Source organism: Oncorhynchus mykiss, chromosome 6, assembly GCF_057628025.1.
Source record: "Oncorhynchus mykiss isolate SJ-2025 chromosome 6, ASM5762802v1, whole genome shotgun sequence".
NCBI lineage: Eukaryota > Metazoa > Chordata > Actinopteri > Salmoniformes > Salmonidae > Oncorhynchus > Oncorhynchus mykiss.
This window is the reverse complement of record NC_143027.1, coordinates 22,406,477-22,419,817: the sequence shown is the minus strand read 5'-3', so window position 1 is coordinate 22,419,817 and position 13,341 is coordinate 22,406,477.

Sequence of the window (13,341 nt, the reverse complement as noted above, 5' to 3'; positions counted from 1 at the left end):
CAGGTCTGTGAGAGCCAGAAATATTGCTTGTTTGTAGGTGACCAAATACTTATTTTCCACCATAATTTGCAAATAAATTAATTAAAAATCCTACAATGTGATTTTCTGGAATTATTTTTCTCATTTTGTCTGTCATAGTTTAAGTGTACCTATGATGAAAATTACAGGCCGCTCTCATGTTTTTAAGTGGGAGAACTTGCACAATTGATGGCTGACTAAATACTTTTTTGCCCCACTGTAGACAGGTGTGTGCCTTTTCAAATCATGTCCAATAAATTGAATTTACCACAGGTGGACTCCAATCAAGTTGTAGAAATCTCAAGGATGATCAATAGCAACAGGATGCACCAGAGCTCATTTTCTAGTCTCATAGCAGATGGTCTGAATACTTACGTAAAACATGTTTATAAGTTTAACTTTGTCATTATGTGGTATTGTGAGTAGATTGATGAGGGATTGTTTTTTATTTTGATCCATTTTAGAATAAGACTGTAATGTAACAAAATCTGGAAAAAGTAATTGGGCCTGAATTCTTTCCGAATGCACTGTCTGTTTACATACATGTATGTTTGCTTTTTCATCAGGAAACCTACACCCTCTTCCACTGAAAAAAGAGACTAATACAAATATTTGCCTTTTGCTGAACTGGAAGTAAGATCACAATTTCTTTTTAGCCTCTGGCATTCCCTTTGGTCAGGTTATGTGAGATTGTGTTTTTATGCAATCACAGCTCCCTCTGTATGTAAGGTCTAACCTTTCAGCTGACTAATTCTTATGGTTGGAATGAATCTGTTTGGTCTCCCTTGCAGGTAAGATATACCAACCTAAGATATGGATTGACAAGGGATTTGAGTATCTGCCAATATGGCTCTGCAGAACATAATAATCTCCAGGGGTCCAGAGAGGCACCATACAAAAGGTCTTGGTGGTTTTTATTTTGGGGAGTCTGACCACATGCTGCCTAACAGACGTAGGGCCCCTCTCTTTATGAACAGCTGCAGGCATTATTTGGAGAGGGATGCATTTCTGTTCCTGTTCCATGTCTTGTCCATGTGCCCTCTACTTTGGGACCACAACGCCAGCTGTTCTGCAATATATTATCTTATCCTGGGTTATCAGTGGGATCCATACAGCTGATGTCTTCTGTAGGGACCTGTGGCCTGATGATGTCCTCTGAGGGGCCCTGTAAACTGGGGTTTAATGTAGGGGCCTCCTGTATTTGGACTGTTTCAGTCTGATCTGGTTGTAGACTGTTGCTGTTATTAGGGTTCTGCATAGTTAACTCTTGAGGTGGTCAGCATTCTGATGATGTCTGTTTTGTCTTGTAGGCTGTTGTTTTTTACTCTAGGCCTGTGGTAAACAGATCATGATTAGAATGTAAATGGATGACAAATGTTTAATTTGGCCTCACTGAGTTAACATGTACTGCGAAACTTCTCACCATATGTGTTCTTCTGCTATAATTTGATCAGTAGTTTTCGTATTTCAACACATGATACCATGGGAGATATGACACATTCTCATGAATTCCTGCTGAGGGCCTATGGGCAAACTTGTTCATGTGGTGTTCCCTGCATGTTTCTATCAAAAGCTTTTTTTGTCTCCCCACCCACTCAGTGACATCACTAATGAGATCTATTTCAGGGCTGTTATTTCTGTAAGGAGGGCAAAAGCACAGCTATGACGAGAAATATATTATCTGAGGAACAACCCATAATAACAATGCAGATGGCCAGATGCTTACGTATAATGTGTATGTATGAAATAACACCCATAAAACATTCATAACTGAAACCATACCTCACATCCTCCTTATTCTGCAGCTCCATCCCTATCTCCATCTCCTGCACTTCACCCTCATAGTACGATGACGAGGGCAGATACAGATGCAGTGTGAATGATGTTGAGAAAGGCCTTCTCCACACCACGTGTCCTGCTGCTGTCCATGAGTGTTGTCATGTTTGGCGTTGCAGGGCACTCTGGGACATTCTTGCAAGAAATGTGTTTCAAAGTCAATCCGTCTGAATGTGAGGAATGTGGTTTTGGAATGTCAACAGCTACTCTATGAAACTACAGCTGCAGATGTTTGATGAAATTCACTTCTGGCTAATGTCCCAAATACAACATCTTGAAATTAGCATGGTCAGTGTATAAGAGATTGAGCATGACTATATATCTGAAGCAGTGTTAAGACAGTGTGACCATTATCGATAGAAGATTTCGAAGGTCATTAACAAAAGCTGCAGCTCAAAAACCCACACCACCGCACAACTAACACACACACAGACAACTTCATGTGAGTGTAATAAAATGGGTTGATTATTTGTTAGGGAAACCACAACTGAACCACAGCTGTTTTGACTGAAGTCAGAAAGGGAAAGCGTTCATTGTTTGGTTATGTTTATGGGTGTTTGTGAGGCAGATGGAAGCCTGTGTGTCTAGCTCTAGTGTTGACTCTCAAGCCAGCCCTCTGATCAAAGGGCATTTTGAGTGGTTAGCACTGAGGGTAAACAGCAGCCTCAGTCGCCCATTATGGCAGTGATGATTATACATTAGCTGCAGATGCTGCAGTCTGGGTCAGGTTAGCCACTTAAGCAGTAGTAATTGGGCTTTAGATTGTTTGATTTGTTACACGCAAAAAAGCTGGCGTGCCTTCCATGTTTGCTTTGTGGATTAAGGGACTGTGTAAGCAAGCGGAATAGAAACAGGAGATGAAAAATGAGGAGATATAGTTCTGAAGCTGATAACAATGTTTACTTTGGTGGAGAGGTAAGAGGAGAGGAGGCATGGCAGGTCTATGCTAGAAAGAGTTGCACATCCTGTAATTCATTGCCCTGATAGAAGAAGATCATATGATTTGACTGTTGGAATATATTCAATATTTTCCACTAAGGCGAGGGTGTTACTAGGGTGTACTAGTCCTGTACCTGACTTCAGCTCCATGGCCCGGACCTTTGCGCCCTCCTCCTCCCGCATGTGTAGTAACAGGCTGTTCTCCAGTTTACCCAGAGAACTGCTATCTGGCATCCCTCTCCCTCCCACTTCGCTGGCATTGTTCCCGGGAGTCACCCTAGCTCTGCTGCTGCTGGGCCTCTGCTGCAGAGTGCATCGCTAGTCCTGGGATGAGAGAACACAGGCAGAGGTAGAACAGTCTCTTACAATGAAACTAACACCAACAGAGTTTTGATATTACTTTAATGCATAAAACTAATTTCCACCCCACCCCTGTGTGAGTACTGAATCAGAAGGAATGCAGTGTTCTGATTTTGTGGCTGTAGATGTGTAGGTATTGCTCTGAGAGATCCCCTCTGGAAACAGGATGTTGGTCTTTGTAACTAGGATGTTGGCCTTGGTAACCATGCAGAGTTCCCCCTATTTGTTGATAGAAACAGACTTTGGTCTCTGAAGTATATTCAACTTTTCTCTTTGGCTCATTTCATAAAAAATCCGTATTAAAATCAAATGCATACAGTTAGAGTGCAGCTGGCTGTGACTCATGGTACAGTAGATGCAGCACAATCCTTAAACCTGAATCACCAAGGACACAACATCTGCAAAAGAAGATGAAACATCCTTTCTGGAGCATTACACACACATGCCTGCAAACACATAGGAAATGCAGATGTTTGAGTATAGTGATGTTTGAACATGTCTGTCAGAACACTATCAATACATACACAGACTGAACACGGACACCGTGGATCTATGGAGATGTTGCTAGGGGTGGGGGAAAAGTGTGACACCAATCAGGCGCCCGAGGACTGGAGATGCCCACCCCTGACTTACGCCATAGTTTGTACATCTCAATTGTCATTAGAAACCACATTTGTTTAAGCCATGTCAGCTATGTTTTTTTTAAAGGCAGTAAAGGCAGACGCTGAATGAACTGTTTCGCTGCCAGACAAGGCTCCGCTGATAGCCAGGTGTAGCAGTGGTAAGATGTTGGGACTCTGCTGTTGGGACAGCTTTATGGAGGCCCTAACAGTTTGTGGGCACCGTTTGTCAACGTTATAGTGCAATTAATGTATTGTTTAGTGTTGTGTTGTGTATTGGCTTTGCTGGCATGCATCCCAATTGTATTTTATTTTTTGCCCCACCAAGATTGACATGCTAAAATCGCCACTGAGTAGGATTATAGAGATATCATGTCAGATCTCGCAAACAGTGTCAAGTATGTATAAATACAGGAAAAGGAGGACCGAGGATGCCCCCATTCTCATTGATGTGCTGTAGTGGAGCAGGTTGAGAGCTTCAAGTTCCTTGGTGTCCACATCAACAACAAAACTAGAATGGTCCAAACTCACCAAAACAGCTGTGAAGGCACGACAATGCCTATTACCTCTCAGGAGAATGAAAAGATTTTGCATGGGTCCTCAGATCCTCAAAAAGTTATACAGCTGCACCATTGAGAGCATCTGGTTGCATCACCACCTAGTATGGCAACTGCTCGGCCTCCGACCGCAAGGCACTACAGAGGATAGTGCGTACGGCCCAGTACATCACTGGGGCCAAGCTTCCTGCCATCCAGGACCTCTATACCAGGCGGTGTCAGAGGAAGTCCCTACAAAATGCCAGACTCCTGCCACCTTAGTCATAGACTGTTCTCTCTGCTACTGTACGGCAAGTGATACCGGAGCACCAAGATTAGCTTCCTAACAGCTTCTACCCCCCAAGCCATAAGACTCCTGAACAGTTAATCAAATGGCTACCCAAACTATTTGCATTGTGTGCCCCCCCTCCACTTTACCTCTACCTACATGTACATTTTACCTCAATTACCTCGACTAACCGGTGCCCCCTCACATTGACTCTGTACCAGTACCCCCTGTACATAGCCTCGCTACTGTTATTTTATTGCTGCTCTTTAAATTTTTCTCATACTTTAGTTTAGTAAATACTTTCTTAATTAACACTTATTTTTCTTAAAACTGCATTGTTGGTTAAGGGCTTGTATGTAAGCATTTCACTTTATTCGGCGCGTGTGACAAAAAATTCTCATTGTTTAAATAGGTATTGATTTTTAATCCAAGGGTATCCTGCAATGGCGCTTGTTGAATTATGCAACATAATGTGACAACAACAGTAATTAATGAGGCAGTCTAGACCGCACAGGTGAGTGCAGGTAGGGTAGACAGAGCAAGTGTTTGGGGGTTGCAGCCATGTTCAACCCCTTTGTGTTAATTCATTCGTATATGCAAATACACCCAGTATATTATGCAAATTAGGCACATATAATTTTCTATATTTTAACACACAATATTTTGTTAAAATGCCTGACACAATGAGAACATGTATGAGTGCATTCAAAAAAGAAAAGTGAATATGTTTTGCTTTTTTGCTTTGCAAAGGTATTAAAAACATATATCAATGCAATATCATAATAGAAACAATCCAACACTTATATATCATAGATTTAAACATGTATATGCATATACGTATAATCATACAACATGATCCTGTCACTGGAAGCAGTACTGTATACATTGTGGTCTACTATGTCTGGCTTTATTTTGTGTTTGTGAGAGTGGCAGTGGGCAGTAATCAGGCCTAATACCTGAAGGGTAAATGTTTGGCTAAGGTTTCTGTGATGATCATAACCAGCTGTGAGTTGGGCAGTAATCAGGCCTAATACCTGAAGGGTAAATGTTTGGCTAAGGTTTCTGTGATGATCATAACCAGCTGTGAGTTGGGCAGTAATCAGGCCTAATACCTGAAGGGTAAATGTTTGGCTAAGGTTTCTGTGATGATCATAACCAGCTGTGAGTTGGGCAGTAATCAGGCCTAATACCTGAAGGGTAAATGTTTGGCTAAGGTTTCTGTGATGATCATAACCAGCTGTGAGTTGGGCAGTAATCAGGCCTAATACCTGAAGGGTAAATGTTTGGCTAAGGTTTCTGTGATGATCATAACCAGCTGTGAGTTGGGCAGTAATCAGGCCTAATACCTGAAGGGTAAATGTTTGGCTAAGGTTTCTGTGATGATCATAACCAGCTGTGAGTTGGGCAGTAATCAGGCCTAATACCTGAAGGGTAAATGTTTGGCTAAGGTTTCTGTGATGATCATAACCAGCTGTGAGTTGGGCAGTAATCAGGCCTAATACCTGAAGGGTAAATGTTTGGCTAAGGTTTCTGTGATGATCATAACCAGCTGTGAGTTGGGCAGTAATCAGGCCTAATACCTGAAGGGTAAATGTTTGGCTAAGGTTTCTGTGATGATCATGACCAGCTGTGAGTTGGGCAGTAATCAGGCCTAATACCTGAAGGGTAAATGTTTGGCTAAGGTTTCTGTGATGATCATAACCAGCTGTGAGTTGGGCAGTAATCAGGCCTAATACCTGAAGGGTAAATGTTTGGCTAAGGTTTCTGTGATGATCATAACCAGCTGTGAGTTGGGCAGTAATCAGGCCTAATACCTGAAGGGTAAATGTTTGGCTAAGGTTTCTGTGATGATCATAACCAGCTGTGAGTTTAGTTTACAGAGCAGGCCCTGATTAGAGGATCACAGTGGAAGGAACTGGATTGTCACTTTGATTAGAGGTCTGGTGTCGATCTAACTAAATGGAAATATCTTAATGCAAGAGGTACAGTTTAACCTGGGAACAATTCATCCCCAAATCCCTTGAACTGCTCTCTCGTAACCCAACTTCTATCTCAATGTATTATAATGAATATACAAGGCTTGTAATTCTGGAATGGTATTTTGTTTTAGTGCATTGGGAAAAAATCTCTGTAACACAGAGCCTTTTAGCATTTCCACCACAACAACGTTTTCCAAACCATTCTTGCCTGCTCGCCCAAGACCTTGAGGGAATGTTTCTGTGGTGTTCTGATTGTCAGCACATTTTCTAATGGGTTTCTCTGAGTCTTTGTCCACACCTAGGGATTTACAGGGCTGACGATTAAATCCACTTTACTGTTGCCAAGGGCACAATGAGCTAAGTTGCAGGTGGGATTTGTTTGTGATTTGTTTGTGGTTGGATGAGGTGTCAATATTGTCATAGTAACAAAAAATAAACATACTAACAAGTGTATATGATTCACAGACATCCTGGTTAATAGTCTATGAACAGTTTCTCAGTTGAGAGTAAAATAAGTCATTAATTCTCTGCGGAGCAAAAATAAACCATTGCATGTACTGTACACCTTCCTGTGCAGGGGAGAAAATATGTTGGAAGTTATAACCAACTATGTTTCTTTTTGGGTCCCATAAAGCTTGTTTACCTGACATGAACCTAAACTTGGGCTCTAGATATATCCCAGAACCCAGTTATATATTTGATTGCTTAGGACACTAAACGTTTTAAACCATTGATTCTTTAATAGTTTTCTCTATCATTCATACTTGGGCTTACTGTTCTGTTCTTTATTCGAGCAACAATGTCAGTAAAGAAACAGAAGTCACTGAATCCCAATAAATCCCCAATTATCTCATCTCAGTCTTTGGCCCCCTTGTACCAGTTCTTCCCTAGTTACCCATTCGAGTCACCCAGTCCCCGGTCCCCAAACCCATGGCCGTGCTATAATAAGAGATGGGACGTCTGAATGTGGAAATGAACCGTTGGACATAGGAGTAGTGTGCTCATGTCCCCGACACTGCCTGTCCTTGTCTGTAGGCCCATTAACTCCACAACATTTAGAAAGAGGTCTTGCCCCCCTCACTAGGCCCACTATGGGGGTTTCCTGGCCTTCCCCATGATGTCATCCTGATAGCTTAGGGCGTCTGGGTTGGGCCTTTTTATACTGTCAAATGGTTGGGGCCTCACTGTAGGGGGTACAGTGATGAACTGCACATGATCTTTACTGGGCCAGAACTGTAATACATATGATCCATCTCTCCATCTGTACTGATGAGGTGTTCCATTTCACCTAGAGCCAACCTTAACTGCTTCAGTTGGGAGAGACCTGTACTGTCGTTCACATCAGTTTACTATTACACCCAAAGAGACTGAAGTCTCTCTGGGTTAGGAGAATGTATCAACAGCACACAGCCCATGGGATCCTAGAAGGCCAGGTGGTGATGAGAGAGAGTTAAAGCATGGTTCATGTGGAGCAGGCTGAGCACATGTGAGATGAGGGGCACATGCTCTGGATGGGGGAGGAGAGGGCGGAGGGGGGGGGAGGGAGGAGGTGTTGAGGGAAGGTTGTGTGGGAATGTGAGGGGTTGTTCAAGCATTGTGGTATCTGTTCTCATCATCCAGGACTGATCCAGGACTTACCGCTCCACTGAGAGATGATGGGAGAAGATTTTATCAGCAGGTGGGCATTTCAACACACCATGGTCTGTGTACATTCCCAGTAAAGAGAGCTATACAATGCCTTGTGTGTGGTAATTGCAGTTCAGGATGTCATCCAGATAGATTTAGGTGAAACACTTTATTTCCAGGCAATGTATTTATTATTTTTATGATATCCAGTTGGTAGTTACAGTCTTGTCCCATCGCTGCAACTCCTGTACAGATTCGGGAGAGGCGAAGGTCGAGAGCCATGCGTCCTCCGAAACACAACCCTGCCAAGCCGCACTGCTTCTTGACACACTGCTCGCTTAAGCCGGAATCCAGCCTCACCAATGTGTCGGAGGAAACACTGTACAACTGGTGACCGTATCAGTGTGCATACGCCCGACCCGCCACAGGAGTCGCTAGAGCACGATGGGACAAGGACATCCCGGCCGGCCAAACCCTCCTCTGACCCGGGCGACGCTGGTCCAATTGTGTGCCGCCTCATGGGTCTTCCAGTCGCAGCCGGTTGTGACACAGCTCGGGATCGAATCCGGGTCTGTAGTGACGTCTCAAGCACTGCGATGCAGCTTCCAGGAATTGTGTACAGATCCTTGCGACATGGGGCCGTGCAATATCATTCTGAAACATGAGGTGATGGTGGCGGATGAATGGCACGACAATGGGCTGCAGGATCTCATCACAGTATCTCTGTGCATTTCAATTGTCATCGATAAAATGCAATTGTGTTTGTTTTCTGTAGCTTATCGTTGTCCGTAGCTTATGCCTGCCCATACCATAACTCCACTGCCACTATGGTGCACTCTGTTCAAAACATTGACATCAGTAAACCGCTCGCCCACACAACGTTGTGAGGCCGTTTGGACGTACTGCCAAATTCTCTAAAACGATGTTGGAGGTGGCTTATGGCAAATTCTCTGGAAACAGCTCTCTTGGACATGCCTGCTGTCAGCATGCCAATTGCATGCTCCCTAAAAACTTGAGACATCTGTGGCATTGTGTTGTGTGACAAAACTGCACATTTTAGAGTGGCCTTTTATTTTCCCCAGCACAAGGTGCATCTGTCTAATGATCATTCTGTTTAATCAGCTTCTTAATATGCCACACCTGTCAGGTGGATGGATTACCTTGGCAAGCAGAAATGCTCACTAACAGGGATGTAAACAAATTTGTGAACAAAACATTTGCGATAAATACTTTTTTTGGCGTATGAAACATTTCTGGGAGATTTTTTTCAGCTCTTGAAACAGAGGACCAACACTTTACATGTTGCGTTTATGTTTTTGTTCAGTGTATATTACAATATTACTAAATAAATGTGACAATTTCTACGCTAGATTAAATACAATAACACACACACACACACACACACAGACAGACACACACAGACACACACCCACACATTCAGACAGGACAGACATTTCCAGGCAATGTATTGAAATGATTTCCGGATGCACTTAAGACATGTATAAATACTGTAGTGTGTGGCCTGAGAAAATAACCTTTAATTCTGTTGAAAATCCCATGTCCAAAACCAGATTTTTTTTTAGCCTTGTTTACTTCACATATTAAGGTCACTTATAATGGGATGGGAGACAAGAGGCCATGTTGTTTGACTGGAGTCCGGAGGCTAGTGGTGATGACCCCAGTGGAATTTGTTTTGGACGGTGAGAAGATCTTAGTTCAACCTCAACAGAATCCAATACAAACAAATAAACGCTCCTCTACTAAACCATGAAATGTGTCAACAAAACAAATGTGACAGTTTCTACACAGATTTTAATGCACTAAAACATAAACACACCGTTTGTACAGAAGTTGTTTGGTTGTACAAACCCCCAGTTTTATCAGCTGTCCGGGTGGCTGCTCTCAGATGATCCCGCAGGTGAAGAAGCCGGATTTGGAGAACCTGGTTTGGGGTGGTTACACGTGGTCTGCTGTTGTGAGGCCGGTTAGACGCACTGCCAAAATCTCTAAAACGCCACTGGAGGCGGCTTATGGTAGAGAAATTGACATTAAATTATCTGGCAACAGTTTTGGTGGAAGTTCCTTCAGTCAGCATGCCAATTGCTCCCTCAACTTGAGACATCTGTGGCATTGTGTTGTGTGACAAAACTACACATTTTAGAGTGCCTTTTTATTGTCCCCTGCACAAGGTGCACCTACAGTATGTAAAGATCATGCTGTTTAATCAGCTTCTTGATATGCCACACCTGTCAGGTGGATGGATTATCTTGGCAAATGAGAAATGCTCACTAACAGGGATGTAAAAAATATGTGCACAGAATTTGAGAGAATTAAGCTTTTTTGTGACATTTTCGAGGATCTTTTATTTCAGCTCATGAAGGGACCAATACTTTACATGTTGCGTTTATATTTTGGTTCAGTATAGTTATCTGTGTCCACTTCTGAACATACAGTATTTCAGCTACATACAGCTAGTGTAACACTGAGGCCTCACAGACAAACAAACACCACAACTTGTATAATTACACTGGTGGTGCTTGTGCTTCTGCCACACTGATACTGACAATAATGTTGTTGATGAGTCAAAGTGACAATAAAAGGGATTGAACTGTTCTTGATGCAAAACTATATAGATGAATAATAGAGGAAATTCAAATATCCATCTGTTGGTCACAGATACCTTTTTAAAAAGGTCCTACTCGTCTTCAATGGCTGTGCGAAATTACTGGATATTGGCGGGAACGTGAACATGCTGTCGTACACGTCGATCCAGAGCATCCCAAACATGCTCAATGGGTGACATGTCTGATGAGTATGCAGGCCATGGGAGAACTGGGACATTTTCAGCTTCCAGGCATTGTGTACAGATCCTTGTGACATGGGGCCTCAACAGAATCCAATATAAACAAATAAGTGCTCCTCTACTGAACCACAAAATGTGTCAAGAAAAAAAAGTGTGACAGTTTCTGCACAGAACTGAATGCACTAAAACAAACACACACACACATTCAGTACACAGACATGCACACACATACCATACATGGAATCCAACATAAATGCCCCTATATTACTACATCACTAAATGAAGAAATGTGACAGTTTTTACTCTAGATTAAATACAAACACACACACACAGTTAGTTTCCCTCTTGCCACACCTCTGGTCTACCTCGAAGGGTGCCATTCACCAAATGTGTTACAATTCTGGGCATAGCTCTCACTGTTTCCCTGGCTGATTCCTCGAAAACGTATTCAGAGTTAAATACAGTGCGTTCAGAAAGTATTCAGACCCCTTCACTTTTTCCAAATCTTGTTACGGTACAGCCTTACTCTAAAATTGATTAAATTGTCCCCCCTCCCTCATTTTATTTAAAAAAAATGTATTTCACCTTTATTTAACCAGGTAGGCAAGTTGAGAACAAGTTCTCATTTACAACTGTGACATGGCCAAGATAAAGCAAAGCAGTGCGACACAAACACAGAGTTACACATGGAATAAACAAACGTACAGTCAATAACACCATAGAAAAGTCTATATACAGTGTGTGCAAATTAAGTAAAATTAGGGAGATAAGGCAATAAATAGGCCAATTTAGCAATTAACCACTGGAGTGATAGATGTGCAGAAGATGAATGTGCAAGTTGAGATATTGGGGTGAGATATAAGGAGCAAAAAAAAGAATAACAATATGGGGATGAGGTAGTTGGGTGGGCTATTTACAGATGGCCTATGTACAGGTGCAATGATCTGTAAGCTGCTCTGACAGCTGATGCTTAAAGTTAGTGAGGGAGATATGAGTCTCCAGCTTCAGTGATTTTTGCAATTAATTTCAGTCATTGGCAGCAGAGAACTGGAAGGAGAGGCGGCCAAAGGAGGAGTTGGCTTTGGGGGTGACTAGTGAAATATATCTGCTGGATCGTGTGCTATGGGTGGGTGCTGCTATGGTGACCAGTGAGCTGAGATAAGGTGGGGCTTTACCTAGCAAAGACTTATAGATGACCTGGAGGCAGTGGGTTTGGCAACGAAAATGAAGCGAGGGCCAGCCAACAAGAGCGTACAGGTCGCAGTGGTGGGTAGTATATGGGGCTTTGGTGACAAAACGGATGGCACTGTGATAGACGACTTCAAATTTGCTGAGTAGAGTGTTGGGAGAATATTTTGTAAATGACATCGCCGATGTCAAGGATCGGTAGGATAGTCAGTTTTACAAGGGTATGTTTGGCAGCAGTGATTGACAGAGTCGAAAGCCTTGGCAAGGTCGCTCAGTACGGCTGCACAGTATTGTCTTTTATCAATGGCGGTTATGATATTGTTTAGGACCTTGAGCATGGCTGAGGTGCAACCATGACCAGCTCAGAAACCAGATTGCATAGCGGAGAAGGTACGGTGGGATTCGAAATGGTCGGTGATCTGTTAACTTGACATTCGAAGACCTTGGAAAGGCAGGGTAGGATGGATATAGGTCTGTAACAGTTTAGTTCTAGAGTGTCTCCCCCTTTGAAGAGGGGGATGTCCGCGGCAGCTTTCCAATCTTTGGGGATCTCAGACGATACAAAAGAGAGGTTGAACAGGCTAGTAATAGGGGTTTCTGTCACACCCTGACCATAGTTTGCTTTGTATGTTTCTATGTTTTGGTTGGTCAGGGTGTGATCTGAGTGGGCATTCTATGTTGGATGTCTTGTTTGTCTATTTCTATGTCTGGCCTGATATGGTTCTCAATCAGAGGCAGGTGTTAGTCATTGTCTCTGATTGGGAACCATATTTAGGTAGCCTGGGTTTCACTGTGTGTTTGTGGGTGATTGTTCCTGTCTCTGTGTTTGCACCAGATAGGGCTGTTTTGAGTTTTCACATTTCTTGTTTTGTTAGTTATTTCATGTATAGTTTGTCTTTATTAAAAACATGAATAACCACCACACTGCATTTTGGTCCGCCTCTCCTTCAGATGAAGAAAAGCGTTACAGAATCACCCACCACAACAGGACCAAGCGGCGTGGTAACGGGCAACAGCAGGAGAGGCAGCAATGTCTGGACTATACTACTTGGGAGGAAATAGACAGGTGGGCGGTCGACCCAGGAGGAGTGCCGGAGCCCGCCTGGGATTCGCTGGAGCAGTGCGAAGAGGGGTATAGAAGAATGGA